At 38.1% G+C, this 27,500-nt stretch overlaps 1 protein-coding gene across 5 annotated transcripts in view; it reads left to right on the forward strand.

Annotated features, from left to right (window-relative positions):
• Positions 1 to 27,500, forward strand: part of NPAS3 (neuronal PAS domain protein 3) — an 844,272-nt gene that overhangs the window by 677,792 nt on the left and 138,980 nt on the right. The window lies entirely within an intron of this gene.

The raw sequence follows: 27,500 nt of genomic DNA on the forward strand, positions 1-27,500 counted from the left end.
TTGAACCATAATATGAGCAGTTATAAGTGCAACACTCATGTGTCTGTTCTCAGGTTAAATGGCAGCATTCAATTAACTTTCTTGACATTGTGACTGCTCAAATAGTAATATGATCGTACCACAAATACTATTCTCCGTCTATTGAAAATTTTTAAAATCCTGACTTTAAAAAAACTTACATGAATGCCATAAATTTATGTGAACTTGCCAGAGTGATTTGTTTTGAATGCTGGGATCAGTAATTTTCTTAATACGATAGAGTGCATTTTCAGAGTAATATGCAGGATATGAAGTATCCACCTCCTATTAATAATACAAGACAGTAGATAACTAGGCCTCCATGAACTTCACTAAAAATTTAAGCTATGTCTCATTTCTGATTGCAAGACAAAATTATATTGTGACACAATGTAAAATATTTGATTATTTTTATGTATCATTGTCTGTCAAAATGTGATACAGTGGTCGCCATTAAAGTTAGTAGACTTTTTGCCAAGTTTACAACACAGCAGTATTGGAGATACCGTGGTTTTGCTATATCTTAGAACAGGAGAACATATGGTATCTGAGATACCATGATATTGTCACTCTTGGCAAATGACTTTAAAGATGCTCGCTGTACTTGGAATTAAAGGTGCAATCAAACTTCACATGATTCATGAAAAAGCCATTTATACTGAAGTGGCAATTAGAAAATAATATATATTTATTTTGGCTTTAATTAGCAAATCTACAAAATTGAAAGGAAAATATAATTATTAATATAAGTGTGAAAATGTATATTCCTTGCTTCCAACACATTACTCCTATCATCTGGTAACATCATTGACCAAGCTTTCCTAGAGGTATAGACAAGTATTTTGGTAGCTCCACTATAATCCTTCTGTACTTTTTCCGCAAAAGTGCAGTGTCAGTCAACCCAGTAGCCCCCATTCTAACCAAAGTTCCCCTTAATACAGTAATTTTATTAATTTAATTTCTATTCAGTTCTCTTGCAATGTTAAGAGGATGTTCAGCCAGTACTGAGAGCATTGATTTGACTGAATTTGTATTTCTGGAGTATTCTTTTAACAGAGTTACTGAAATCTCAATCTGTAACAAGATATTAAGTGAGATGGTACTGATGTGAGGGGAGAAGAGGTGCCCCACAAATGTTTACCACTGAAAAGTTACCTTCAAACCATATATTAACTGCACAGCAATATTTACTCTAAAACAGGGTCCGCATTTTTATATATATTAGCTTTGCTAAAAGTAGGATGACCAGATAGCAAGTGTAAAAATTTGGGACGGGGGTGGAGGGTAATAGGTGCCTATATAAGAAAAAGCCCCCAAAATTCCCTATAAAATCAGGACATCTGGTCACCCTAGCTAAAAGACTATAGTCAGTGAGCCTATTTGAAAAAATATACAGAGTCTGATGTATTAGAAATGGTATGCTGTAAATTGCAATGGTCGAATGCAAATACAAACATGCATATAATTATATCAGTGTGAGGAATAACAGAGCAGATGTATACCCTAGTTAAGGTAAAATGTATAAGTAACAATCACTAAAACCATTAAGGATGTGAAGTTTCCTCTTTCATTATGCGTATCAAGTGGAATTTTGAAACATTATCAGTGGACTTTTTTACTAACCATAATAGATGGCTGCATTTACTAAGACGTACAAAAAACTGTTTGAAGATTCATCCTGAGGTTTTTCGTTAGTATAAATGCTGTAGATATTACTCACCAATCCACAAACCAAACTTGTCCTAAATAAACAAGGGTTGGAAAAAAGTGTTTGGTCTCTGGATTCATAAACGAAATCTAAAGCAATTGTGCAGTAATGTACTGCTCAGAAGTGAAGCTTTAAACAGGTTTATTACACATCCTAGCCACTGCAGCAATCCATTATGGTTAATAAAATAGTCTGCTGGTGATGTTTCAGAATCCTTTTTCATAAACAGAAAGAGGAAACTCCAGACACTTTGCCGTAATATTCTGCTTTGCACACACAAAATCAACAAATGTTGATTAGTTTTAAGAACCCTACAATATATGCTATGCTTCAGAACCTTTGGTTGTCCAACCAAATTCCATTAGAATTTAAGCGAAATTTAATCTAGGAGACCACCACTGACTGTAGTATTGTCTATGGTCCTGATCCAGCACCCATTGATGTCAATGGAAAGACTCCCATTGACTTCAGTGGGCATCTGAATCAAGCCCTTTATTATCAAAACTAAACAGAAATGAAACCAAAGTAGTAGTGACAACCTTAGACATTTTTTACAAAATCATGAGATTGTCTTAAAAATCTTTTTCTTTGCCTTCTGCTTTTGAACCTTTAGAGTTCAGATTTTCAGGCTTCTCTCTGCAACAAGGAGGCCTAGAAACTTCTTTAAAAAAATAAAAGATGAGATTCTGTTGTAGTCACATGGCTCCAGAGTCTAGGGCTTTAAGGAAAACATGGACTATTGAGAGAGTCGCAGTAAAATTGTGAGAGGTGGCAACACTGGAAAAAGTTAAGTTCACAGAGCTACAAATATTCAGTATAAAAATACAAAATATAGAGATGCAGAAGGTAAACTGCTCTCAGAAGCTTTGTTTGGGACCATATTAAAATAATTTAGAAATGGGGCTTCTACCACATTCTTTGGGAGACCGTTTCAAAATCTAATAAACGTCACTGCGGTAAAATGTTTCCTGTTGTCTTGCCTCAGTTTTTCTTTGTTCATCATCTATCTCTTTACTCCTTGGACATTATCACATTCTCAGTGTCATTTGTGACTTGTCATTTGGGCAAGCTACATGTCCTGGAGTAAACATTCCCAAAGGACAGACGCATGACCTCCCTTACCTTTTTGCAGGCATAATTTGTATCTGCATTTTTGTACCTGCATTTTTGCAACTGCTGGTGCAAATCAGGGTATTTTCACTTGCAACCACCTGATTTGCATCTGCAGTCACATAGATGTATAATTTGCTGGTGCAAAAGGGAGTTTTTAATCTTTCCAAATAACTCAACCCCCTCCTCCCAGGCTTTTAAGCATTTTTATCACTTTTCTCAAATTCCCTTAGATCTATGAGCATGTTTCTGGATATAAGGTGACCAGAACTAAAGGCATTCTGAAGCTGGTCTTACCAATTCTCTCAGCAAATGCCCCATGATGTGAAACTTCTGGACAGAAAGCACATTTCTTTCTTCTGCCCTTGCCATTTTACATTACATACATACATCTAACCTGTGGTCTACTGTCACCTCTGGGTCTTCATTAAAACCTGTGCTCTAGGTGATGGAAAAATGAGTGTCAAAGATTTTCTTCTTTTGCATTCTCCAACTGATGGTTGGCTCAGAGAGGAATTAGCGTAGTGGCTAGGGCACTTACTTAAGATCAGCCACAGATTTCCTACATGACAATGAGCAAGTTGCTTAGGCACTGATTTTTAAGCTATTTAGTCCTTAGTCCACTCCGTGTGGCAAGGCCTAAGAGAGAGATTGCTAAAGTCCCATTTTCAAAAGTGGCTTAGGCATTTAGGATAGGAATGATAGGGCATATCTACACTGCAATTAGAAACCCACTGTGGCCTACGTCAGCTGACTTGAGCTCATGAGGCTTGGACTAATGGGCTGTTTGTTTCTGTGTCAGCCTCTTAGCCTGAGCCCCATAATTCTGTTTAATTGCAGAATAGATAGACCCTCAGGAGCCGAAGGCTCATTGACTTTTAGTGGAAATTTAGACTCCTAAATGCCTACGTCACTTCTGAAAATGAGACTTAGACTCCTGCATCAATTAGGTCTTGCAATGGTGACCGGAGCAATGCCTGAATACCTTCTCAATTTCTAGGCTTTAGCCTCTCTAGACATTGATTCTCTCTCTCTCTAAAATGGGAATAATAACCCTAGCTGCCTGGGGTGTTGTGAGGGTAAATACATTTAACAAGATTGTGAGGCGTTCAGTGACTAGGGTAACATGGGCCATATAAATAGCTCAGACAAGGTAGAAACAGAACAAGTCCTGATTTTAGAGTAACTTTAATTAAGGAAGAGAAAGTTATGGTACCTCCAGAGCCTTGGAATGTTGTTCAATGGTTATGTCATAAGTACAGTGAAACCTGTTTAATAAGTCACCGTTTTTTGTCCAACGTACTGGATGACAGCATAACATAACCTGCTCAGTTAAAGACCTTTAGCATTGGGCCTCAACTTCTCAATTCAGGTGGAGCAGCTTTTCTAGTGGCTGGAAATATGTTTAATAAGTGGCTGCTTAATACAGGATGACTTAGTTTGGGAGAGAGGAAATCCCTTGAAGACTAAGATATTGCCTGCAGTTAATGCAGGAGACCACAGATAGCAGATGGCCATAAGTACAGGTTTCACTGTAATCTTTAACTGTTCCCTGTGAAGATTATCTCACCCTCTCTTCCTCATGATTGTCTCATCTTAGTGCCTTATAAATTGGAACAGCTCTTAGCAAACCTCATTAATATCCCCTTAAAGGTGGTCTGTGTTTTGCAGACTGAAACAGCGACCTTAAAAACAAGTTTTAGTTTTTAATTAAATAGACTACATTTTAACAGTTATGCAAGCCTCAGGTGCATCTCAATTTGTTGTTGTTTCTTCACTTGTGTATGCTATGGAGCCCTTCTGCTCTCAGGGAGATTTTATATTCTGTGGTTTGTATATGCTGGATTTAGCGCTTTCTTCCAGTGTATTGGGACAGTTACAACAGCTCTTGTCCTTTATGTAGTTTACATTTCTATTTGGCAGTGACTTATAATTTGTAGGGTATTTACAGCACAAGCATACTAAAGTCTCAATGACATTCTCAATTTCCAAATAATAAATTACCTAATATCTTGTGATATAATTCAGAGTAAATACTTCTCTGGGATTTTTTTATTCAAAACTGTAAATTATATAATTACACTCACAACTAGAGATAATAAGATTGAGTCCATATTAAAGAATATAATACAGTTTTAGTGAGATGCTGTGGAAATGAAAATGAATAGTTTATACATTTGCCAACATGTGAAGCTGTGTCTATCTTGGAAGAGTTGTTCTGTGTAGTAGTTGTAAACTGTCCTTTCATCTGGTTATCAAGGTTTAGTTTGGTGAAAATCACCAGTTTGTTTATTTTAAACTAAAGAAAATTCATAAAAATGTTTTTCATAAGAGCTTCAGTGCAGTCTATTGAAATATTTGTTTTTAAACAGCAGTCTTTATTCCCCTTTTTGAGGATACAAGAAAACAGGACCTTTTCACCTTTGAAACCGGCTTTTCCATATTATTCATGCCAGTCTTTTCTTGCTAATTTTATGATTATAATGAGGCAGTGGTGCGCTAGTTAGCACAGGCTGACCTTCTAATTGAAAGGCTGTAAATTCAGTCTCTGTGGCCAGCACTGGCAGAAATTTAAATAAATAGGGCTGCAAAGTCCTTGTGATGGGCTGGCCTCTTGACCAGGGGGCTACCAAAGTCCTAGTCATCTGTCATCTAGCAATGCCTTGTAATTGCTGTGTGTTAACTACCTGACTCATTACAAATCATGATTGTGTACAAAGCACAATAAGCGAGGAGAGGATTCTTTTACTGGTTAAACTGAGTATTCAGCATTTGAATGTCTTTAGCATCTGGCAAGCTGCCTTTTAACAAATGTTTCCTAACACAGAAATAAGAGTGTGGGTGGTATAAACCATAGCTCTGCTTTGTCTATTCTATATTTTAAAAATTAGCCCTGCAATCACATGCCGTATGCCACTTAATTTCCAGATCATGGTAAAAGTGAGAAGCTGGCCAGATCAATTCAGTGATAACTTACGTCTCTTTATAGCAACCTTTTGTTGATCGTAGCTCTATTGTTTATGTATGTGTTGTAGTTTTGAAAGAGAAAATAATATTGGTTTAATATGAGATTTCCTTTCCGATGAGCACTTGGGATTGGTGCTCAGATACTACTGTGATAAGGGCCATATAAGTACCAAGTTAGATGGGTGGCTAGTTATCTGTAAATATGAGCAAATGTGCAGTATACACTGTTTTAAAGAGAAACAGCCCATGAAACTGTGGCAGCACGTCTCTATACATAAATAAATATCTGTTAAGATCATAAGGTAGGTGCTTGACACATGCTCACTGAAGTTTGTAACATTAGCTAATACTGTATTAGTAATAACTAATAAAAGCTGGTAGTCTGGTATTTTATGAAGCAGCATTCTGCTGTCAGTGCCATGCATCTTTATCATGAATACGTCATACAGACAATGAAAATTTTCCATATCCTTTAAAGTTTTGCATTCTGTATATTTGGTTGTTCGACAAATAGAGCAAGCTTTGCCGACTTCATTTTCATTCTTGGCAGCATGTTTTTATCATAAGGCAGATAGTCATTAATTTACAGAATCAACGCTGGGAACAGCTTTTGTGATCTCATATTAAATTTTCCCCTGAATCCGCCCCTTGGCAAAAATTACTCACATCGTTAAAAAATATTTAATTAGGCTGTAGTTTATACCCAGCTCACTGGGGAAATGTTGGAATTAATATGATTTGCATGAATTCTGTTTCTCTTTTTCTGTTAGAGATTAGTTTTGAATTCAGTTCAGAGGGTCGCTGACACTGCCAAGGACTCACAATCGTGAAGGTCAAACAGGTAGCAAATACTTCCCTTGGGTAGCTTCCCTGAAAAGACAGCTCAAAATTGCTTTTAATTATGGGTTACCTAAAAGGCCACTTGCTGTTTTTATTTTTCAACAGATCTCTGAAACATTATGTGGCTTGAAGTTTTAGGTAGACCATTTTAGTTCACATCTAAAACAACATACCCAAATGACATGTTTTATTTTCTTTTCCTTTTCCTTTTTTTAATTACCTAAAGAATATTTTCTATAAACCTGGGATTTCTAGTAGCAGTTCCTTTAATGGAAACAAACTGTTTTCACTTTTAGTGGGGTTTACAGAAAATTTGAAAACACATCAAAGAATATTTAGGGAGGACTGAGTTATGAGTCAGTTTCCTTCATAGCAATGCATGTACTTGCTTAATTATTCTCCAGCAGATAAGATACAGCGTTTAGTTATGCATTCTCTTGTTTATGATTTCAAGGGTTAGGAAAAACCCGGGGGATCTGCAATCCTGTGCGTTTTTAGAAGAGAATTTAATGGAATATTTAATTAATCTAATCAATCAATTAATCTCTGTTACGTAAATGTTGAAATCTAATTCTTCTTCACAGCTGTATCAATAAAAAGAAGAAACGAAATGGCTGCCCACTTATCAGGATAATGGGAAACCATTACAGACACAAAGAGAAAGTGAAATTGTATTAGCTCTGCTGTGCTAGCAGAGATATTGCAATGTTAACAAAGTACTCTCATATTTAGGACAGACCACAATATGTCCAGTGTGGTCATCTGATGTGCAGTCTATTTCAGAAGCTCATCCATCAAGTGAATAGATGAAATTTAAGAATAGTCCCCAAATCTTAGAGATTTAAAACCTGCATAAATGACAGAAACTTCATATACTTTGACAATTAAAATGTACCATTAGTTTAAAAAAAAATCCTATTAGACAGTGCCTTGTAGAGTTGACTTTTACTTTGAATTCAGAAAATCCAAACCATTTGCTTTACAAACTATGTACAGACTGCACCAAGCTACTGACTAACCAACTGTTGATGAATAAATATTTATATATCAGGTGATTTATATAGAACTCCTATCAGCATTGCAAAGGTGAGAGTCAATTTGACCCCCGTTTCTAAAACTGTAAGTCAGTCCAGCCTCTTTAGAACTTGGAACTTTGCCAGAGGTATCTGCTGCACCAATGGCAATTTAATTGATAACAATGCAGATGAAGATTGTTTCATGCACAAACTCATTTCCAAAGCACTCTTATTTTTTCCCCTTTTCCCAAATACTCCCAAATCCATTTTGTGAACCTCATGGGTAGAAGGGAAAATTAAATTGCAAGTAGCACAGCATTTGTCTTATACAGCGTCTGTTAGCAGGTGTGTGTATATATATATATATATATATATATTTAGATAAGTGAGCTCTTATGGCTTCACTGCATAAAACTACATACGTGGGTGTTGTGCAGTTTAGTAAAGAACCTTTTATGTAAAAGGTGGGAAATATATAAAAGGAAAAGGAAAGTAGAAGATTTGTATAGATGTTAAAATATATGTTTTATGTACTGGGCTACATACTGTATACTAAATTCAATGTGATCTATGCATCTAAACTTCCATAAAACTCTGGAAGTGTACAGGATTGGGTTACATATACTTAACAACAGATTGTACACATGTAAAAATATGATTTTATTGGCACCTTTTTGATTACTACAGCAATAACCAGATATTTGCATCAAGGTCTCATTTAGATTTGTATTTAATAATACCATAATAGCCTCTTTTTATTGCTTTCCTACAGTAACAGGAAAAAAAGGGGAAAGAAGAGAACTGGCAAACTTTAGCTGCTTTTGAACCCATTTTCATGTCTTTTAGGTTCAGCAAACCACCATTTCTTTAGAGAGGCACATTTTTCATTTGAATATTGGCATGTTCATTCTTCTGTCCTCTCCCAAGATCTAGTTCCCAATGATTTTATATTACACTGTTTTTGGCAAAGAAAGGCCACAGCTTTATTTGCAGCACAAAATTGTCCAAATACAGAAGCATTAATTATGCACATTATGTACAAAAATAATACTGTTAACCTTGCCAGCAGGCAGTCTTCTCAGTCAATGAATAACATCCTTTTCCAGCTGTGGGGTATTGAATTCTCTTGCATGTGGCAGATAGAAACACTGACTATTCTAACCCACAAAAGTATACTGCTTCAAAGTAGGCATACCAAAGGCTTCCAGCTTTACCTAATAGCTACTGAGAATGCCAGTGCTATTCATTTACCAACATCTCTTTCTCTGTACATCAAGAGAGAGGTCTGCTTTCCCCCTCCTTCTACACCCCAATTATCCCTTGTGAAGAACTAATCCCAATGAAGGCCAGCAGTCCCGCATAGTAACCTGAGACCCTGCTTCTCTTACATAGTATCATGGATGCCCCTCTTATATGCGAATACAGGAGATAATAGTGTATAGATTTCTCAGTGAGGCACCACACGTGCACTGTGGATATTATTAGTAATACACTCTTATTTGACTAGGGTTTGGCCGGATTCCTGCAGTAAGTTAACATCTTTGCCTTGTCCAAGTCCATATTAAAAGTGTATCACTGAAACAACTTATTGGATACCTAGAACTGACACACCTGAAAGGCCGTGACCATTATCTGATTCTGTTTTATAACGTTGCTCTGTTTGTGTCTATAATGCCTTTCATACATAGCTCTGAATTGCTTTTCAAATACTAATTAAGCTTCAGAGCAATGATGTGTGCAAGGTAAGTAGTAATACACCCATTTAACATGTGGGGAAAGTGTGGCACAGCAAAGTTATCTGAGATGTGCCTACTGCTCCACAATAAGTTAATGTCAGAGAGGGGAACAGAACTCGGGAGTCCTGACTTCCATTCCATTATTATGTGATTAAGAAATCCATTTCTAGCAGTCCTTCTCAGGCCTGAATCCACACGATTTTCATGATCAGGAGTCTTATACAATCCTGTATTTTGTAAGTCCCAACTATACACCTGGAATGGCCAGGCCATTGTTAAAGACAGACCGTCCTTAAGAATCTAATTTCTTAAATGCCCTTCAGAGACTGTACTAACAAATGAAAGAAGGTGTCAGAATGAGCTGGGTGACACAGAGAGGAGACTGTGGCATGGACACTCAGCTCTTATATTTCAGCAGTGTAAAATATTTCCTTTCCTCAGGTAAAATCGGAGTTGTGTTGGCACTTTTCTGATTTTTCACAGTGAGCACTGTTTCTCTTCGGCACATGCATTTCTGCTTGCTTTTTACTTCTGAGTTCCAGTCCTGCCTTCTCCATTCCAACTTTGTTTGATTTCACAATAGAGGCTAACAAAACCAACTGCTCACAGTATTTCTTGGCTTGTGCCTTTAAACATTTTTAGTCAATAGAAGAGAAAAGTGAAGAGTTGTTCTGTTCTGTCCTTTATGAAGAGCTTATCTCTTTGTTTCTGTCATTCTGTCTCTCATATTTGTATATTGTGTGTAAGGAGGTGATACCATGTGATAATTTGGAGAGGCTTTGGAATGGGAGCAGTAGGGGATAGGGTTCTGGACCCCCAGCAGCTTCCTTACACACACACACACACACCATCAGGACTGATGCATATGGACACTGAAATTTAAGCTTGTGTTTGCTGTGTGATTTAAAGACTTATAGATGAAATAAAAGGGAAGATGAGGAGGATGGAAATCTAATGTCTTAATCCATTAAGCAGCCCCACTAGATTCACAAAGGAGTAACTTACCCTGGAGAAAGAATTGAGCTTATGGCAGCTGGAGATTCTATATCTATATATAGGGCCCTACCAAATTCACAGCCATGAAAAACGTATCACGGACCATGAAATCTGGTCTTTTGTGTGATTTTACCCTATACTATACAGATTTCATGGGGGAGACCAGTGTTTCTCAAATTGGGGGTCCTCAGCCAAGTTACAGGATGGTCGCAAGGTTATTTTACGGGGGGGGGGGGGTTTGTGGTATTGCTACCCTTACTGCTGCGTGGCCTTCAGAGCTGGGTGGCCAGAGAGCAGTGGCTGTTGGCGGGGTGCCCAGTTCTGAAGGCAGTGCCCCACCAGCAGCAGTGTAGAAGTAAGGGTGGCGATACCATACCATGCCACCCTTACTTCTGCGCTGCTGCCTTGAGAGCTGGGCAGCTGGAGAGTGGCAGCTGCTGGCCGAGGGCCTAGCTCTGCAGGCAACAGTGCAGAAGTAAGGGTGGCCATGCCATCCTTACTTCTGGGCTGCTCTGCCCTGAAGGTAGCAGCAGCGCAGAAGTAAGGGTAGCAGTACCGCAACCCCCCCTACAATAACCTTGGTACTTTCCCACACACACAACTTCTTTTTGAGTCAGGATCCCTACAATTACAACACTGAAATTTCAGATTTAAATAGCTGAAATCATGAAATTTGCAATTTTTAAAATCCTATGACTGTTAAATTGACCAAAATGGGCCATGGATTTGGTAGGGCCCTGTCTAGAGAGAGAGACAGAGACCTAGATCTAACAAGATGCATGCCAGATCATCATTCTGATTGCTTTGGTTATGTAATCTCTTCCCAGCACTGTCATCACCCTGCCCTCTCTTCTTTTTGTGGTTTTAGAGTCTGAGCTCTTCCTGGTGGAGATCATGTCTTATGCATTTCACAGTGCAATGGGATCCCTTTGGTGACTGGGCCCATTGCTGTTCCTATATTATAAATAATAATATGGCTATAATTATAAGGTAAATGTAATTGTGCAAAAGCCAAGTCAGTGGTCACATATTAGCAAATTAGTTCTTACCCAAAGCACGTATCTTATGCAGCTTCTCTTGTGGCCAAATTTTTGGACAAAAGGCATTTTGAGGGATGAAGAATTGACCTGTATATCTTTCTTTTAAGGCTATTGCCTTTCACTTTCACACAGCCCCTTCATTGCATGGCAGAAAAGGCAGGAACTCATCCATTCTAACGACTGGGTTTCATTTCTAAATTAATCAATTAAATGGGGAGAAAAACACATATAGGTAACTGTTGTTACTCACTTAAAGCCATTAGACAAGGTGGAAAAGCCAGTTGTAAATTCAAGTAGGAAACTTACCTATCACCTTTGATATTGCAACCAAGGAAGAAACAAAGTCAGGCAAAAAAAAACCCCAGAATGTTTAATTAGTTCAGATGTATAAAATTGTGTTGTGTTTGATCTTACCTACAGAAAGATAGCAAAACAAGGCCCAGGATTAGCAGATACTGGGTGATACCCTTCTTTAGGTGCAGGAAGGATTCTAATGTGTTAAGGAAACTGAACTGATTTTCCTTATGTGGAAACGAAATTAATGTTTACTAAATATTAATTGAAATAGACCATTTAGATATAATCATAGTGTCACCATTTACCAAAACCACCTGAACCACTTGCTATTCCTATTCTACTTGATCTCTTTCCTTTGATACCTTTAACACTTTAACCTCCTGCTCTACTTTCTCTGGGTGTTTGCAGCTCTGTTCTTCCAAATACCGTCATATCACTGGCCACTTTTTCTGTATCTTGTTTGGTAGGTCTTAATCCTTTTCTGCCCCTGCTAACATGCCTTTGGGTTCAGCCCTGGATCCCATCTTCCCCCATCCCTTACATATAGCACTGTTATCTGTTCCCAAGTTTTCAGTTGGCTCTTTTGTAATTTTGGCTCTCAGATCTACCCATCTACCTCTATCCAGTCTTGCATCTCCAACTGTCTTTCAGACATCTTGTCAGGAATCATCACCTGCAGCAGAGGCTGTTGGGAAGTGAGGCCTGCAGCAGAGCCAGTCCCTGGGCAATCTAGCACATGCAGCTGGCCTGTAGTAGGCCATCTGATTGGTTGGAAGAGTGAGCAGTTCAGCAGCTGCACAAACCATTTGCCCGCGGGCTACGATAGCTCCTGCCCCTGCCTGGTTCCAGCCTTAGACCCAGCCCTGCTCCTGCCTGGCCTCCCTCCTAGGGTTGCCAAGTCTCTGGGATTGTCCTGGAGTCTCCAGGAATTAAAGATTAATCTTTCATTAAAGATTATGTCACGTGATAAAACCTCCAGGAATATGTCTAACCACATAGCAACCCTATTCCCTCCACGTAACCCAGTTCTGAGACTCAGGTCCAATTTTTGACTTCAGACTTTAGCTTTGACCCTTGGCTCTGGCATCTGGCTTCTGAATCTGGTTCTGACTCTCGACTCCAATTCCTGACCTCTGACTCCAGTTCTTACCATGGGCTTCAACTCTGGGCATCTGAGAGTATGTCTACACAGCAGTTAGACACCCGCAGCTGGCCTGGGCTCGCGAGGCTCTTTAATTGTGGTGTAGATGTTTGGGTTTGTGCTGGAGCCTGAGCTCTGGGACCCTCACCCCTCTGAGGGTCCTAGAACCTGGACTTCAACCCATGCCCAAATGTCTATACTGCAGTTAAACAACCCTTTAGCCTGGGTCCCTCAAGTCCAAGTCAGTTGGCACAGGCCAGCCATGGGTTTTTAATTGCTGTGTGGACATACTCTGATTCCAGTTCTGACCCTAAGTTTTGTCATCTGATTCTGGTTCTGACCCTATGCTCCGATTCCTGTGACCCTCTGACTGAGGCTGTGGCCCTGAGCTTCGAGTCCTGGCTACTGACTCCTGTTCTAATCACTAGGATGATTCCTGCTCTGACCATTGGGTCTGATTCTTGCTCTAGCCACTAGGCATGACTGTCCACATCCCAGTCACGTGATATCTGAGCCTGGATTCCTTGCTGATATCTCAATCTAGTCAAAGCTGACATTCTTGCTTTTTTTTACTAATCCAGATGATAGATGCTATAAAGATTAGATGCAGTGGCACCCTTTAAAAAGTTCCAACTGTTTGAAAGATTGTACTAGCTCCAGAGTTGTTCCCTGTCTTTAAAATTGGGAATCACATTACGATGGATAGAGTCTTCCAAAGTGCTGGAACTTTTTGACCTAAGTCTGTTCTGTACTAGTGCTGACTGCTGTAGAAGTGCATGTAAATAAGAATCTTTCGCCACTTCCTCCCATCTCTCTCACCACTTAAAATCCACTATTTCCCACATATCCGAAACTCACAATCTTTGTTTCATTTTTGTCTCGTCCTTTTGTGCCATACCTCTACGCATTCAGTCTTTCACTAAGGACAGTTGCTTCGTCATCTGACATCAATACAACTCATCCTTCCTTTCCTTTGCATTCCCGCTGCTAAATCCCTTGGTCATCTCTCACCTAGATTACTGTAACTCTCTGCTCTCTGGCCACCCTGATTCTCACCTTTCCCCCTTCCCTACTTCTCCAAAATACCACTGTTCAAAGAGAGTTATCCTTCCTGCTGCCACTCTGACCACATCACTGATGCAGGCATATCACCTTACTATTTCAATCCTTTGACTGACTTCAATTTTTTACTATGTCAAATTCAACATCCTGTGTAATTTATAAGTGCCTACATCTCGCCTCTAATTTCTTTTTTCAATACTCTCATTCCTTTCTCTCCACAGTTCCCTTCATTTCCTTCTCTCATTCTTTGCTGTGCACTTCCTTTCATGCTACCTCCTACACTTGGAGCAGTCTTGCACTTCTAGTCTGCCCAACCACCCTTCTCTCTCATTCTTCAGATCCTCCCTTAAAACTCAGTTGTTCTCTGAACTCTTTCTGTGTGTTCTCCCAGTGATCTCTCAACACTCTCCCTTACGTGAGTAATTGTCCTGTGTTTTTTTTTCTTGTCTCTGTTAAATGATCAATTCTCTGGGACAGACATTTCTTTTATTCTACTGTATGTTCTATAAAGCACCATGTACATTGCAATACTGCCTAGATTATTATTAACAGGACAAATATAAGGACATTTAAAAATCTGAAGGAAATAATCTTAATTTACAGAAAAAAGCAGCATAAAAAGTATCTGGGTATATGTTTCCTCTCCACATTTTGCATCCTGTATCATTGCCTTTCAAATGTATACATTTCTGGCTGCTAAAAGAAGGAAAGATTGCAGAGATGAGATAAATAAATAAAAGTTGAATATGAGGATATCAACTTCATCAAATCTCTAAACTATTTTTAGAATAGCATCGTGTGGGTTGGAAGGTGTTGGCTGCGTTGTTTACAAGGCCTTTGTATGATAGTCATTATTTCATGCTCCTAAGGCTTATTCTATAATGTTTTGCTTATAGTATTTTTCTTAATTGTATCCTTCATTATATAAAGTCAGGTCTTTACCATATGGTTCATTCAAATAAGTCTTGTGTGTGTTCAACTTATATATCTGCAGGAATTGCTTGGACTTGTTTGTAAGTGTAGGAAAGTGTTTTTCCATTTACATGAGAGTTTATAAACATTAAAACATAAATCTTTTAAAATACATGTATTTATTCTGTCTATTTTTGACAAAATTGCTTTACCTGTAATTTGAAGGGTAGTACAAGCAATACCCATTTTAATGAATTCCTTCTAACATGAATGTGTTCTGTGGGTTAGTCGTAAAAAAATGTGTATCTTAAAAGGTCTTAGAAATGTTTCAAACATTTGTCCTTTTTTTTTTTTACCATGCCTCAGATGGAAATGCATCTGTGAATCTGCTTTTTGTTTGTGTTTTCACAGAACCACATTTGCATGCCCCAAAAAAGAATCAATATTACGAATGAGAAATCTTCCAAAAAGTCCTTAATTATACATCTGTGTATCGACATGTAATATTTCGTGTTTCCTCTGATTTTTTTGCTCCTTTTAGCTGACACATGAGGACTTTGAAAGGAGTAAAATCAGCAGAGAAACAGGGAAATGCATGCAAAGTTGTTAAATGTGATGGCAAAATAAAAAAGCTTCAGTCAGTATGATCAGGTTAAAAAAAAAAAAAGACAGCCAGCAAACTGTCTATCATATGATGAAATTTGACAGTAGGGATTATGGCTTTGATGGACCAGAACAGCTAATAGAAGAAGCTGACATTTTTGAAACCCTGCTAATTAAGGGTTCCTTCCTTAATATTAAAATAAAGTCTTTGTCTGGGTTTTATGGTTGGAGAATCAGGTGTTTTCATTAATATATGCCAGTCAGTCTTAATAAGCTTGGAGGGCAGAGGAAGTTATTATTGAGTGACCTTCTACAAAATAAGCATGTTGCTAAGGGCTCTAACCCTGCCCTGTTCAGACTGATGAATCTCATTTCCAATGCAAAAGCTTCACAAGAAATCCAAGTATTCTCTGTGCAATCACAGAAAATAATCCTTGTGTCTCTTGTAATGTCCAGAATTGCCACTTACTATACTACTACTGTACAATGAATATTACAATACATATTATTTTTCTAGCACAATTGTCTACATTTCTGAATTGCCAAGAATGGAAAAACTTATTGTGAAGACACTTGTATTGAAAAGTCAGCTCACTTTAATACTTCTCAAATAGCCATCTACTCCGTTCATGAATTATAATGCACAGAATACATCTGACAATACTAGCTTTGAAAGAGATATGTCTATACTATTACATATTCATTTTCAAATAGATTTCAAACAGATTTTAAACCATTCATTGAAATTCATTGAAATGATAAATTCACAGTTGGATTTTGATTGACTCTTAATCTAATTTTACATGTAATAAGTTTTCATCTTTGTGTAGTATTTTTGCTTTTCTGTTGTTTTTTCAAGCTTAAATGAAAGGGCATGGTAGCCTTCTAAGATTCTTCTCATATTTGCAGATAAAAATTAGAAAACGAGCTGGTTGACCAAGTGAAATCACTGAAGCATCATAGCTGCTGGTGATGTGTCTCACATCCACTCTGCGTACACTGTTCTGTGTAGAAAACAAATATCCCAAGACTTCCTGCAGATATTTATTAATGCTTTGTGACTTCATTTATTTTCTCCTATTGGGTCAAGTCAGTTCTCTTAATGGTTCTGTGAGATGCCTACCCACAGTAAATACAGTAGATAATAGATGAAAATCAAAGCAACACATTGAGTTTACTGATACTGTTGTAATAAAACAATATGGCTAACAAGTAGAAGTATCAGAGTTGGGAGAATGGATAAGCTCTCAGGTCATTCAGTGAATATCTAAATTTTCAGTATCTAATAGAAGACAACCAGCTGCATTATGTTTATAGATGCTAATGATGGCAAAGCAGATGGAGCTGCTCTTTTAAAGATGCAAACAAAATCTCCCTATCACAATCTTTACATTGTTTGGTAAAACCCATTCTGAACAAGTTCTTATTAACCACGGTAACCATGCTAAGATGCTGTCAGAACTTACTTACAGCAATAGAAGTAAACATACATACATATGAACATATACACTTGTATATCACTAATATCATTGCCCATAAACGCATTGTGGATCCAGTGAGATATAATTCAAGGCAGTGCAGTACCACAGCCAGAGTTGATGTTCAACACGTAAGACAGAACTGAGGTCTTTTTGGTTCATTTCTTGTGGCTGTCTGGGGAGGAGTTATAATTCCCCAGGGCATTTTTACAGACCACATATTTACAGAGAATAAACCAAATGTCCTGTAAAACATCCTCTAAGTCAGAAAAAGGCCCCCTATCCCAGGCAATGTATGAGTTATTTCTGAATGCCGATTGGATGCCACATTTGAATACAGTAACAAATATTTAATCCAGTTACTCTAAAAAATCCTTTGAAATGGTTTGAATATGAAAGGATTTCTGTACAACTGTCCTTTATTCCCATAAAATCAAAGGCAACTATGCACTTTGGACTTACTATACTTGTGTTGGATTTATATACTTCAAGATTGAAATTTTAGGCTCTTTTATCCCTTATTTTTTTTTAAATAGAATTAACTTAATTTTCCTCCACTTCCCTATAAGCAACCTAACATCTTATGAGGAGAAAAAGTAACACACGCACAGCATTTTTGTGTCAGAACCTAGAAGGCTGTCAAAATTACAATTGTTGTGGGTCCATTTTATCTATTTAAAATGCAGTTTTGTGGGAATTTTAGATGGTCTGAAGCTTATATAATATTAGCGGATAGATGTGAACATTACAAAAAACACCACTACAGTTTGTTCTAATTAGCATCTTTGTTGGCAGTCATGGGCCATGGAGAGTGAACTACCATCTCACCCCTATTAGTGGTCCCCTTCACGTTGGGTTGAAGCAGATTGTTGGAGCACATGGAAAACCTGTACTGCTATTCCTGTTCTGTGTAGAAAACAGAGGACTTCAGACTCTACTTTCACTATAAAAATGTTTTTAAAGGTAAAAGAAATGCAAGGTATAGTAGTTGAAGTATCTGAAATGTGGATGAGACCTTGCTCTTCTCAAAGAAGTTGGACTCACAACTTGTGAGTCAATATATTATAGAATAGTTTGTCCTATTTTATATTGAATTTAGAGCTCCATGAATTATTGTAAATCAGCCTGATCCAACTCAAGTTGAATCTGATGGCAAAGCTCCCATACACTTCAGTGGGAGTAAGATCTAGCCCTCAGAGAGAAATATTCCATTCCCATCCTGTTGGCACTGTTCTGCAAAATAGCACAAGAGCTTTGTTATCCCCTCAGCAGTGTTTCTTATAATGCCTTCTATGACTCATCTAAGAACCAATATTAGTGCTCATTCACCAACAAGTACAAGGAAGAAAGCAGAAATTATCATCTTTATGCAGAAATCAATATTCATAAATAAAATAGCCAAAGTCACTTTACTCGAATACTGCAAATGCTATATTTTTACTGTAAATGAAATCAAAACAAGGTCATTCTGTTTTACTGCTGCAAAACAGATGGAGAAATGCATTCCACCTTTTGTTAGATTTGTTTCTATCTGCAACCTCTTCTGGTTAAGAATAAAGGGCTACTTGTGAAGGAGGGTGAGATTTATATTGCAGCAGAAGTCAACAAGTACTCTCCAGTTCCAAATGTTCTGAGTGCTGCACAAGACAAGAGTTATGGCAAGGCAAGGGTGCTTCAGAATGTTGGAAATGGACTGCAGTGATTTGCTGGCACTAGGGTAATGATTTATAATTGGGATAAGTGTGATACCGGGATTGAAAATCAAGCAATGTCAGCTCAGCTTGACAAATTGAAGCCCCAAATCTAGGGTCAGTTAATATGTGTTTAGATATCCATTAATTAACTGACTACAACAGCAATATATGAAATGTGATTCTTGCACTAAAAGTCACACTATAGTGAGAGATCAGAACGCATTGACATGCTGCAATATGTCAGCATTCTGCTAGTCATTATTATACAATGTAAATTTGGTTAATTTTTAAGAGCCAAGCACAATTCATACCAACTGAGAAGATTTTTTTAAAAAATATATAATAATGCAATAAGCAATGATCATTTCTTAAATGCAGGGATAAATGGCCACTTTGAGTAGCAGGAAGAGCATAGGTAAGCAGGGCTTTGGAGCTGTGCTCCAGCTCCGCTCCAGCTCCAGGCAAAAACCTGCAGTTCCACTGCTCCGGAGCTGCTCCACGCTCCAGCTCCAGGCTCCACTCCAAAGCCCTGTAGGTAAGTAACTGTAGCAACAGCCAGTGATATGGACATTCTGTATTTGTCCCACCTTTGGGATATGAACAGATTCTTGAACCCTACAACAGTCTTGCTGTACAGTATATCAATTCTTGTGCAACAGGAAGTCATTGGATGATGTAATAGTTAATTACAAGTTGCCAACAGGCATTTCTTTGTAGATAATGTCCAGCTAGTCATGGCTTGCCTAGCTTCTGGCCTTTGGTGAGAGTCTCAGGCTTCCTATCCTGTTCTCTGACTCTCCACTCAGCTGTTCATGTTCCTGTCTTTTGGGTCATCAACATCTTCCCCTGGCATCTTTACCTCCTATTTCCTGCAGGTGGCTGCTTTCCCTTGGCTGCAGGATGGTGCCTAATACTTCTTTTTTCTCCCTCACCTTGAGATGATTGCCACTTAGCGTAATCACATCTCTTGGTTGCTCATCAGCTCCTGCTCTGAGTGGCTTATAAGTGTGGAATGATCTAAGATAGTGAGTATCCTGAGTAGCCAGCTGGAGAGAAGTGAACTAGACTACAGCTGTATCTCATCTGTCCGTCACGGGCACCTCAGGAGACTAAATGAGCTATACAGGATTAGAGAAGGAGAAGATTTTAGTGGCAGGAAGAGATATGGGTACCAAAGAGAGAGAAGCCTCTCAAATTTCCTGCAAGAGAAGACAGTTGTGCTGCTCAGCCTTCAAGATTTCCTGTTAGCCTGAGCAAGGTTTCCTCTGAACTCAACGCATTCATATGTGTGTCCACTCCAGAGTGCCTTACGTTTCCAAGGTGGTATGTACATAATGAATATAATAGTAATAGCAGTAATTCAAATGAAAGAGTGAGTGGGAGCTGTGGGCAGAAGTGGGATATTCACTTCACTCCTCTCTCTGATCAAGGGAAAAGGGAATCAGAAATCTTCTCTCTTTCCCATGAAAGCAGGAGGAACATTTATTTTATTGTTCAGTTTTGTCGTATACCAATGTTTTGAAAAATAGTTTGACTGTGAAACCTGAACCTCCAGCAGGCTCATCCTTCCTCCCTAATTATTAGGCTTGAATTTCCTTTTGGTGTGAAATTGTTTGCTCCCTTCCTTTTTCTCTGAGAGGGAGCTCCAAAATGTTAAGGCCTATGCAATATAAAACAGCTTTTTATTCACCTACTAAAATTAGCAACATTCTAACGTAATTTGCCATTGGTATTTAAGGTACTCCCATCCCCACACAATCAGAGCCTTTCCCAGGAAAAGGCCACACGATTACATCCAAAGAATTCCCTTTGCTGGCTGGCATAGGGGTTTGGAGAGGCTTATATATAGAATTCCCACCCCAAGTGTCACTCATTTAAGTTATATCTGTAGTTGCAAAGAACCACCCTTGACATCCTGGTTCAACAGCTAGAGGAAATAGAAATAAAAATATTATAGTGAGAGTTGCGCTAAGAGAAAGTAAGAGCATACGATAGTAGACAGGCATCCTAAGCAGTCTAGCACCTGATGACAGTAATAGCTCTGTTGGATAGCCTTAACGCTAATTTGAATTGAGTCAACTGCCTTCGTCTTCAATCCTTGACCCAGTTCCTACAGAAAACATCATCACTTCATAGGGAGGTGCTAAACATTTGATATTCAGGCCAAAATTTTCAAAAGTGAGCTCTGATTTTCAGTGCCTCAGTTTTTAGGTGCCCAACTTTAGATGTCTCAAGTTGGGCACCCAAAATCACAGGCTATTTTTGAATATGTTGACCCTAACCCGGGAGGAAAAATTAAAAATATTTTTTCATAACGTTTCTCAAACAGTAACTTTTAGGGTCTGATTCTCCTTTCATACATTGGTTTCAATCAGAAGTGACTCCACTGAAGTCAGTGGCATTACACTGATGTAAAACCAATGGAAGGGACTGAAGAAGTTGCTAGTCTCACAGACTATTTAGAAAACTATGTGAAATGAGTTTGGCAATGGACCCAAACCACAAAATTTACTTTTGGATCAGGTTCACGGAGTGCTATGACCTGGGGTTAGGGTGGAGGTTGGGCACAGGTTAAATGAAATAAGAGCCAGGTACAAAAATCAGTTCTGAACCTGTTTTTAACCCCAATTCAGAAGCATTTGGGACCAGTGTTTGGTTCAGAACCCATCTGGTTTATTGTTTGCATTCTAAATCATAGTGAAAAGGTGTCCCCATGGCAAAACTCCATCACCACAATTGACACTATTTGGGCCTTTATTGGTTGTCTCAACAGAAAGGCTAAGGACTCAATAGGTGTGAAACCTTCGTTGTCAGAGATGGTCTCTTCTAAGTCAAAGCTGTGGAATTATGTGAAAAAGCCTGTCTACTACTACCGCTTCTGTCCTGTGGAAAAATGAAGGACCTCATTTCCAAAGTTGTTAACCCAGCATCTTTCATGTTCACTAAATAAACTTGAAGAGCAATTTAAAAAGCATGAGAATTAAGTCTTGATTTCACTGTTCTTGTTTATTTACAAATGTATTTTCATTATTTCTTCAAACGGTCATAAGAAGAAAAACAAAGGCTTTAATGAGGCAGTAAGGTATGTTCCGTAAATGAATTGAGCATCAGCAAAATTTATTAGAAAGTATGTGGAGATCTGCCAATCAAATCCAGGGAAATTCATGGACATTCAGACATGGAACTGGTTAGCAGTATGTCAATAGAATGGGGTTCTGTTACTCTCAGACCAATTTTAGAAATTGTGTGAGTGCTCCCTTTCATTATAGTATAAAATAGAAACAGGCTTTACTATGACACTGAACTGAGATATGTATCACCATATTTCTCCTTTAAAAAGTTATTTAAACTAATCTCTTAAGGAGTTTACACTCAACTGTCTATTTCCCCATCCATGCTGTACTGTACATGTTCAGTCAAAGAAGATGTACTGTAGCATTGAGTTGCATAGTTACTATAATGCTGAGGTTATTCAGCATTGCTCACTACAGAGGGCCTAGCAAACTATATTGACATGCCTGCTTGATGGATGAGAAGACTAATTAGACTCTATTTCCTTTCTGCCAGCAGGATATGACGACTCTGATATGGAAAAGTCAACTGAAATGTTAATATATTTACATTTTTCACCAAACTTCTAAGTTGTAAAATATATCTCAGATATTTTAGGGTAATAATGAGGATTTTATGACATATCAGGAAAAGAGTCTTTAAAAACAAAACATGTTCCCCTCAGTGAATAGACTGGGTGAGTATAACTGGAGGTTATGGCCTTGGTGCCACAAAATACCTAAGCACATGCTTAACTTTAAGCAAGAATTGTCCTATTGACTCTAATATTTGTTGCATTGGGGCCCTTGGGAACAGCATTTCATTTACAAATACTGTTTAACAAGGTATGAAAGGGATTAGAAAAAAAGTTACTAAACCAGCATTTTTGTAATAAAGTATCTCTGTTTTTATTTAAAGTTGCACCACTAAAAAGAGATACCAGTCCTGATTCTTTGTTCATTTAATTGATATAAATCTGGGGTAGCTCTTTTGAGGTCAATAGGGCTACACGGTTGTAAAACCAGCATTAGCGAGGGAAGAATCTGGCACACAGTATGCACCTCTATAGCAGGTAGAGAGTCACATTCAGTAGTTAGTGTTTAGTCAATATCTCCCATGCCCCCCTCCCCCCAGATACTACACAGTTTCCACACACATTTCTTATTCTCAGTATAGGTAATGGAAAAACTATATCGTCTCAGAGGATGGATTTAGACTGTTCTCAGTGGTAGCAGATGACAGAACGAGGAGCAATGGTCTCAAGTTGCAGTGGGGGAGGTTTAGGTTGGATATTAAGACAAACTTTTTCACTAGGAGGGTGGTGAAGCACTGGAATGTGTTACCTAGGGAGGTGGTGGAATCTCCTTCCTTTGAGGTTTTTAAGGTCAGGCTTCATAAAGCCCTGGCTGGGATGATTTAGTTGGGGATTGGTCCTGCTTTGAGCAGGGAGTTGGACTAGATGACCTCCTGAGGTCCCTTCCAACCCTGATATTCTATGATTCTACTGTGTGGTAACTGTTGGCAAATACTAATTTCTTTTAATGGTGACTACTCTATATGAATACCAACAAACCAATCAGGGTAGTGTATGTATATAATACTATCTTTCCTGCCGCATACATCATAATTATGGATGTTAGAAAGCACCCATCATCAATCTTCGTTACTACAGAATGTGGTTATTTGCTGCTATTGGTCAAATGAAGAGATGTACAAAGATTCTGACATAATGCAACTTGATTTTCATGGAGGTATTTTTGTATAGGAAGTACTGAGAATGGCTGGACTGTAAGCCACTCGACACTGTCCATTCCAGAGTGTTTTTATTAATGATTATGTAAGTAACAACACAAGGCACATGGCGACACTAGAAGCCCATACCTTATGCTTTCAGCCATCCAAGAAATATGAATATCCAGCATAATCACATAATTTTTTCACCCACCAAAAAATGGACTGCTTTTCTTCCTTCTCTGAAGCAGTGGATAATTTAAAATGACCTATCCCGCATCCAGCAAGCTGACATCCTTGGCAGTAGCAGTAGTTAAAAGTAGGAGTAGTTAAAAGTTACTGGCAGAAGTCCCGATTCAGCAAACCATTCCTATTCAGCAAAACAGTTAAGCATGTGCTTAAGTCCCATTGACTTCAGTGAGGTTTCACGTGTTGCCTGATTTTAGGCGGTTAGTATTATTATTTTAGATAATACGGGCCAATTAATCTGATCAGAACCTAATAAGGTTCTTGTCCCAGAATCAGGCTACACAGAGTTTGCAAGGACACTCACACTGAGACAAATGTAGCCTTAAACTCTTTTATTGAGAAAAATGGATTAGTAATCAAATGGTAAAAGAATCAGAGTTACAAAGGCAATAATATTGTTCTAGAGATACATGTGATATTACGTACTATAAAGCTTTTGATTAATATACTCACACCCTTCCTTGATAACCTGGTAGTAAGAGACAAAGGACCAGCCTCGCCTCTGGCATGCCAAAAGAATTCAGATCCAGGTTCCTCAATTCTTGAATGGGAGGTGCAAAGCTTAGGAGGAGCTGCGAGCTATAGAAGACTAAAGAAGTTAACTTAGAGTTTTACATAACTAACTGCCTTAGAACTTACAATTGAGAACTAATAGACAAAAGATAATAAACAAAAAACTAAAAACAAAGAAACCTTGAAGTTTAGAAGCTGAGAAGCTTCCTTGGCACGGTGAATCTTATAGAGCTTGAGCACCTGAGGCTTCCTTCTATGTCTGAACTTAGTTTCCTCACCCACAAAATGTTGGGGTACATTTACTCCATAGGCTGGTGTATTTGTATGTATTGATAGCATATACATACATATTAATGACATTAGCTCATTCTCACATCTGTTATTTCTGTCTTAACCAGTTATTTCAGTTCTTTCCAAATTGTGGTGTACCTCTTAAATACAAAGACGGTATGAACTTAGGTAGCTCTCCTATACCACCTAGCTTCAGTGCATCTTTTATCTATCTTTGTTACAGTTTACAACCATATATAGACCTTGTGCTTTAGCTCATCACCACTATCTAAGTGAAAGGTCCCAAACATACATACCCTAACTTAGCCTTAGCTCAACATACAGGATATGGCCTATAGGTCCCTTGCATTACAGTTAATACACACTCCAATATAAACCTATTATAATAAAACCAATAGTCAAACCCATAAGAAAAGATACACAGCCAAGCAAGCAGGCTAGTCCTATAGGATACACACCATATGCTTAACAGTTTTGCTGAATTGCAGAATGCTGAAAGTGCCATTTTCTCAGCAGTATATAGCAATAGCCAACAAACTCCAAAAGACTGTACAGAGTTATCTGCAAAAAGTTGTAAATGGAACCATTTGTAGGGCAAACTTTAGTAAGCATGCCCCTCACCCTGAGGCATTTGTTATTCCCAGAGCCCATATAGATCTGAGGAGGGGTATATAGGCTAATGACAAGTCCCAACTTGTGCATTTGTATGGGATCGTCTCTGTCTGATGTATCCCTTTAGAATCTGTATTTATTAAACTGCAGGCTGAAATCAAGAATGCTGTTAAACTGTCTCTTCTAGATATTGGGTTGTTCAATGGCTATGCACATTTTTGTCAACCAGGGTTGCAGTGATTTTCTCAGGGATTTTTGTTCTCGTTGCCATGAAGAAGTGGCATGTCCATAGCCTTAGTTTTGAAATATTTCTGATCCAACTCAAGATTGGCAGTAATAGCAAAGTATATCATAACGATTTTAGTAATCCAGTGCCTCAAAAAGAGAAATTAATAGCATTTTGGTTTCATTTTTGAACTTTACAAGTATGTCAGTGGTGTAACTAACACATCCATAGCCTATCGAAAAGACACAGAACCTTTATTTCTTTCTTTATTTCTTTATTTATTTATTTATTTATTTATTTATTTATTTATTTAAAGGTGTTGTAAATAACCTTTAAAGGTTATTTACAACACCTTTAAAGACTATTTTACAGTAATATTGCACAGAAAAAAAATCTTGTAACTCCTTCATCAGACTTTTCTTGGAAAAAAGCCCTAATTGTATGTACACACACAACATCTCATTCCCCTTGGCGAATGCCAGAATGACCCGCTATAACAAAATGTGGGGGATTGTGAACCCCTGCTCTTACCCTTTACGTGATATCCAACATGGATAGTGATCACTATCCGTGATCTGAGTGTTGCACCACTTCCTCATTAGCTCTTCAAATCAAAGTCTCTAGCTTGTTCTTTAAAGGTAAGTTAAAATGATCATGGCCTGTGCCTGATAAATTCACCTCTTCTGAATCATAAATACCATGTATTTCTGCATCTCTGCCTCTGAGGATGATACCTCCTGTTGCTGTGATTTCCTGTTTCACCTACGACAAAGCTGCCGTCTCACTATGATTTTTTTCTGTTGGTGTGGGAGCAGTTGGTTGATAGGTCTGGAGGGTGGATCCAAGCTACAACTGCCATGCTGTTGTGTCATTTTCACATGCCTAGATTTAGTGTTTATAAACGTATCACATTTTGAATCTGTTTTCTTTGTGGTCAGTCACTGTGTAATACAGAAGTACATTTATGTGAAATGGTTCCTTGAGCTTCATAGTCAATAATCCAAAGCATATAATGAAAGGTATGTTGAAGTATTTCTAGAAGAGAGTTTTGATTGAAATACAATAGGGAAAACCTGACAGATATTGTGTATTAAAATTCTACAATTTACCTCCATATGAAATTAGTGATTTTTTTTCATATTCACTAATCCCCAAACAAAATAACCATCAAGAAAAAAATACACATTTTATTAGTTTCATTTAATTTCTTAATTGCTCATATTCAGTTTACCAATTTATTGCTGTGTGAAATGCTTAGAGGCAATGCGTACATTAAAGGGATTATTTACATGTAATCCCTCCCTCCCAAAGGATATGAACTGATCATTTATGAATCCTGGTTTACGCTCTGTAACAATACCAGATGAATAAAATAGTTACTGTAAAATCTGTTTTCACTGATGGTCTTAGTAAAGGTAGGTGAACTTCATTTTTAGAATTTAGGTGAACCACACTAAAAGTTGCTTGCTACACTAGAGCCACTTATTTTGTGGGAGTGTTTGCAATTGGTTTTAAATAGAACCCCCTCTGGACTTTGCTGAAAATGTAACCCATGTTCTATTCAGGATGTGGATAATTTTCAGATGTGGTTGTGATTTTACTGGGGAGGAGGTTTATAATTAATTTTAATATAATTGGCAAGGCTTTGCTGTAGAGATGCAGAATTGCAGCTTGCTCATTACCCGTGGATATCACTGTGGGTACCTGTTTGCCAGTCAAAGGCGGGGTGGGAAAACAAGATGCAGTGATAAGAGAAAGGAGAAATTAGAGGTATTAACCATATGGAAACCAAAGAAGGGAAACTGTCGGACTCTTGGGGGAACATCAGATACTGTAGTCCCATAAAAAGAAAAACATGGTCTAGAGACTGTCCTCAATCTATGGCCCGCTCGCTACTAAATTATTGCCTAGTTGAGCCTGCTCTTGACTCCTGCTCTGTCTCTTTGGCCATGCATGTAGCACAACACATTACATCAGAAATATTAATGTTCTGGAAACATGACAAAATATGCAACGTGTGAGCACTGCTTGACTTAAGCTGAATCTACAACAGCAGTAGATTCCGGCTGAAATCTAAAATACTGTATCTCTGTTGTCTAAAAACCAGCCAACATCTCGGTTTGTTTCTGATTTCCCACATTTGCACATACCTATGTTTTACTGTTATTCTACAAACCGCTGGCTTCCTTACTACAATGAATACGAAACA

Source organism: Lepidochelys kempii, chromosome 6 (genome assembly GCF_965140265.1).
Source record: "Lepidochelys kempii isolate rLepKem1 chromosome 6, rLepKem1.hap2, whole genome shotgun sequence".
NCBI classification, from domain to species: domain Eukaryota; kingdom Metazoa; phylum Chordata; order Testudines; family Cheloniidae; genus Lepidochelys; species Lepidochelys kempii.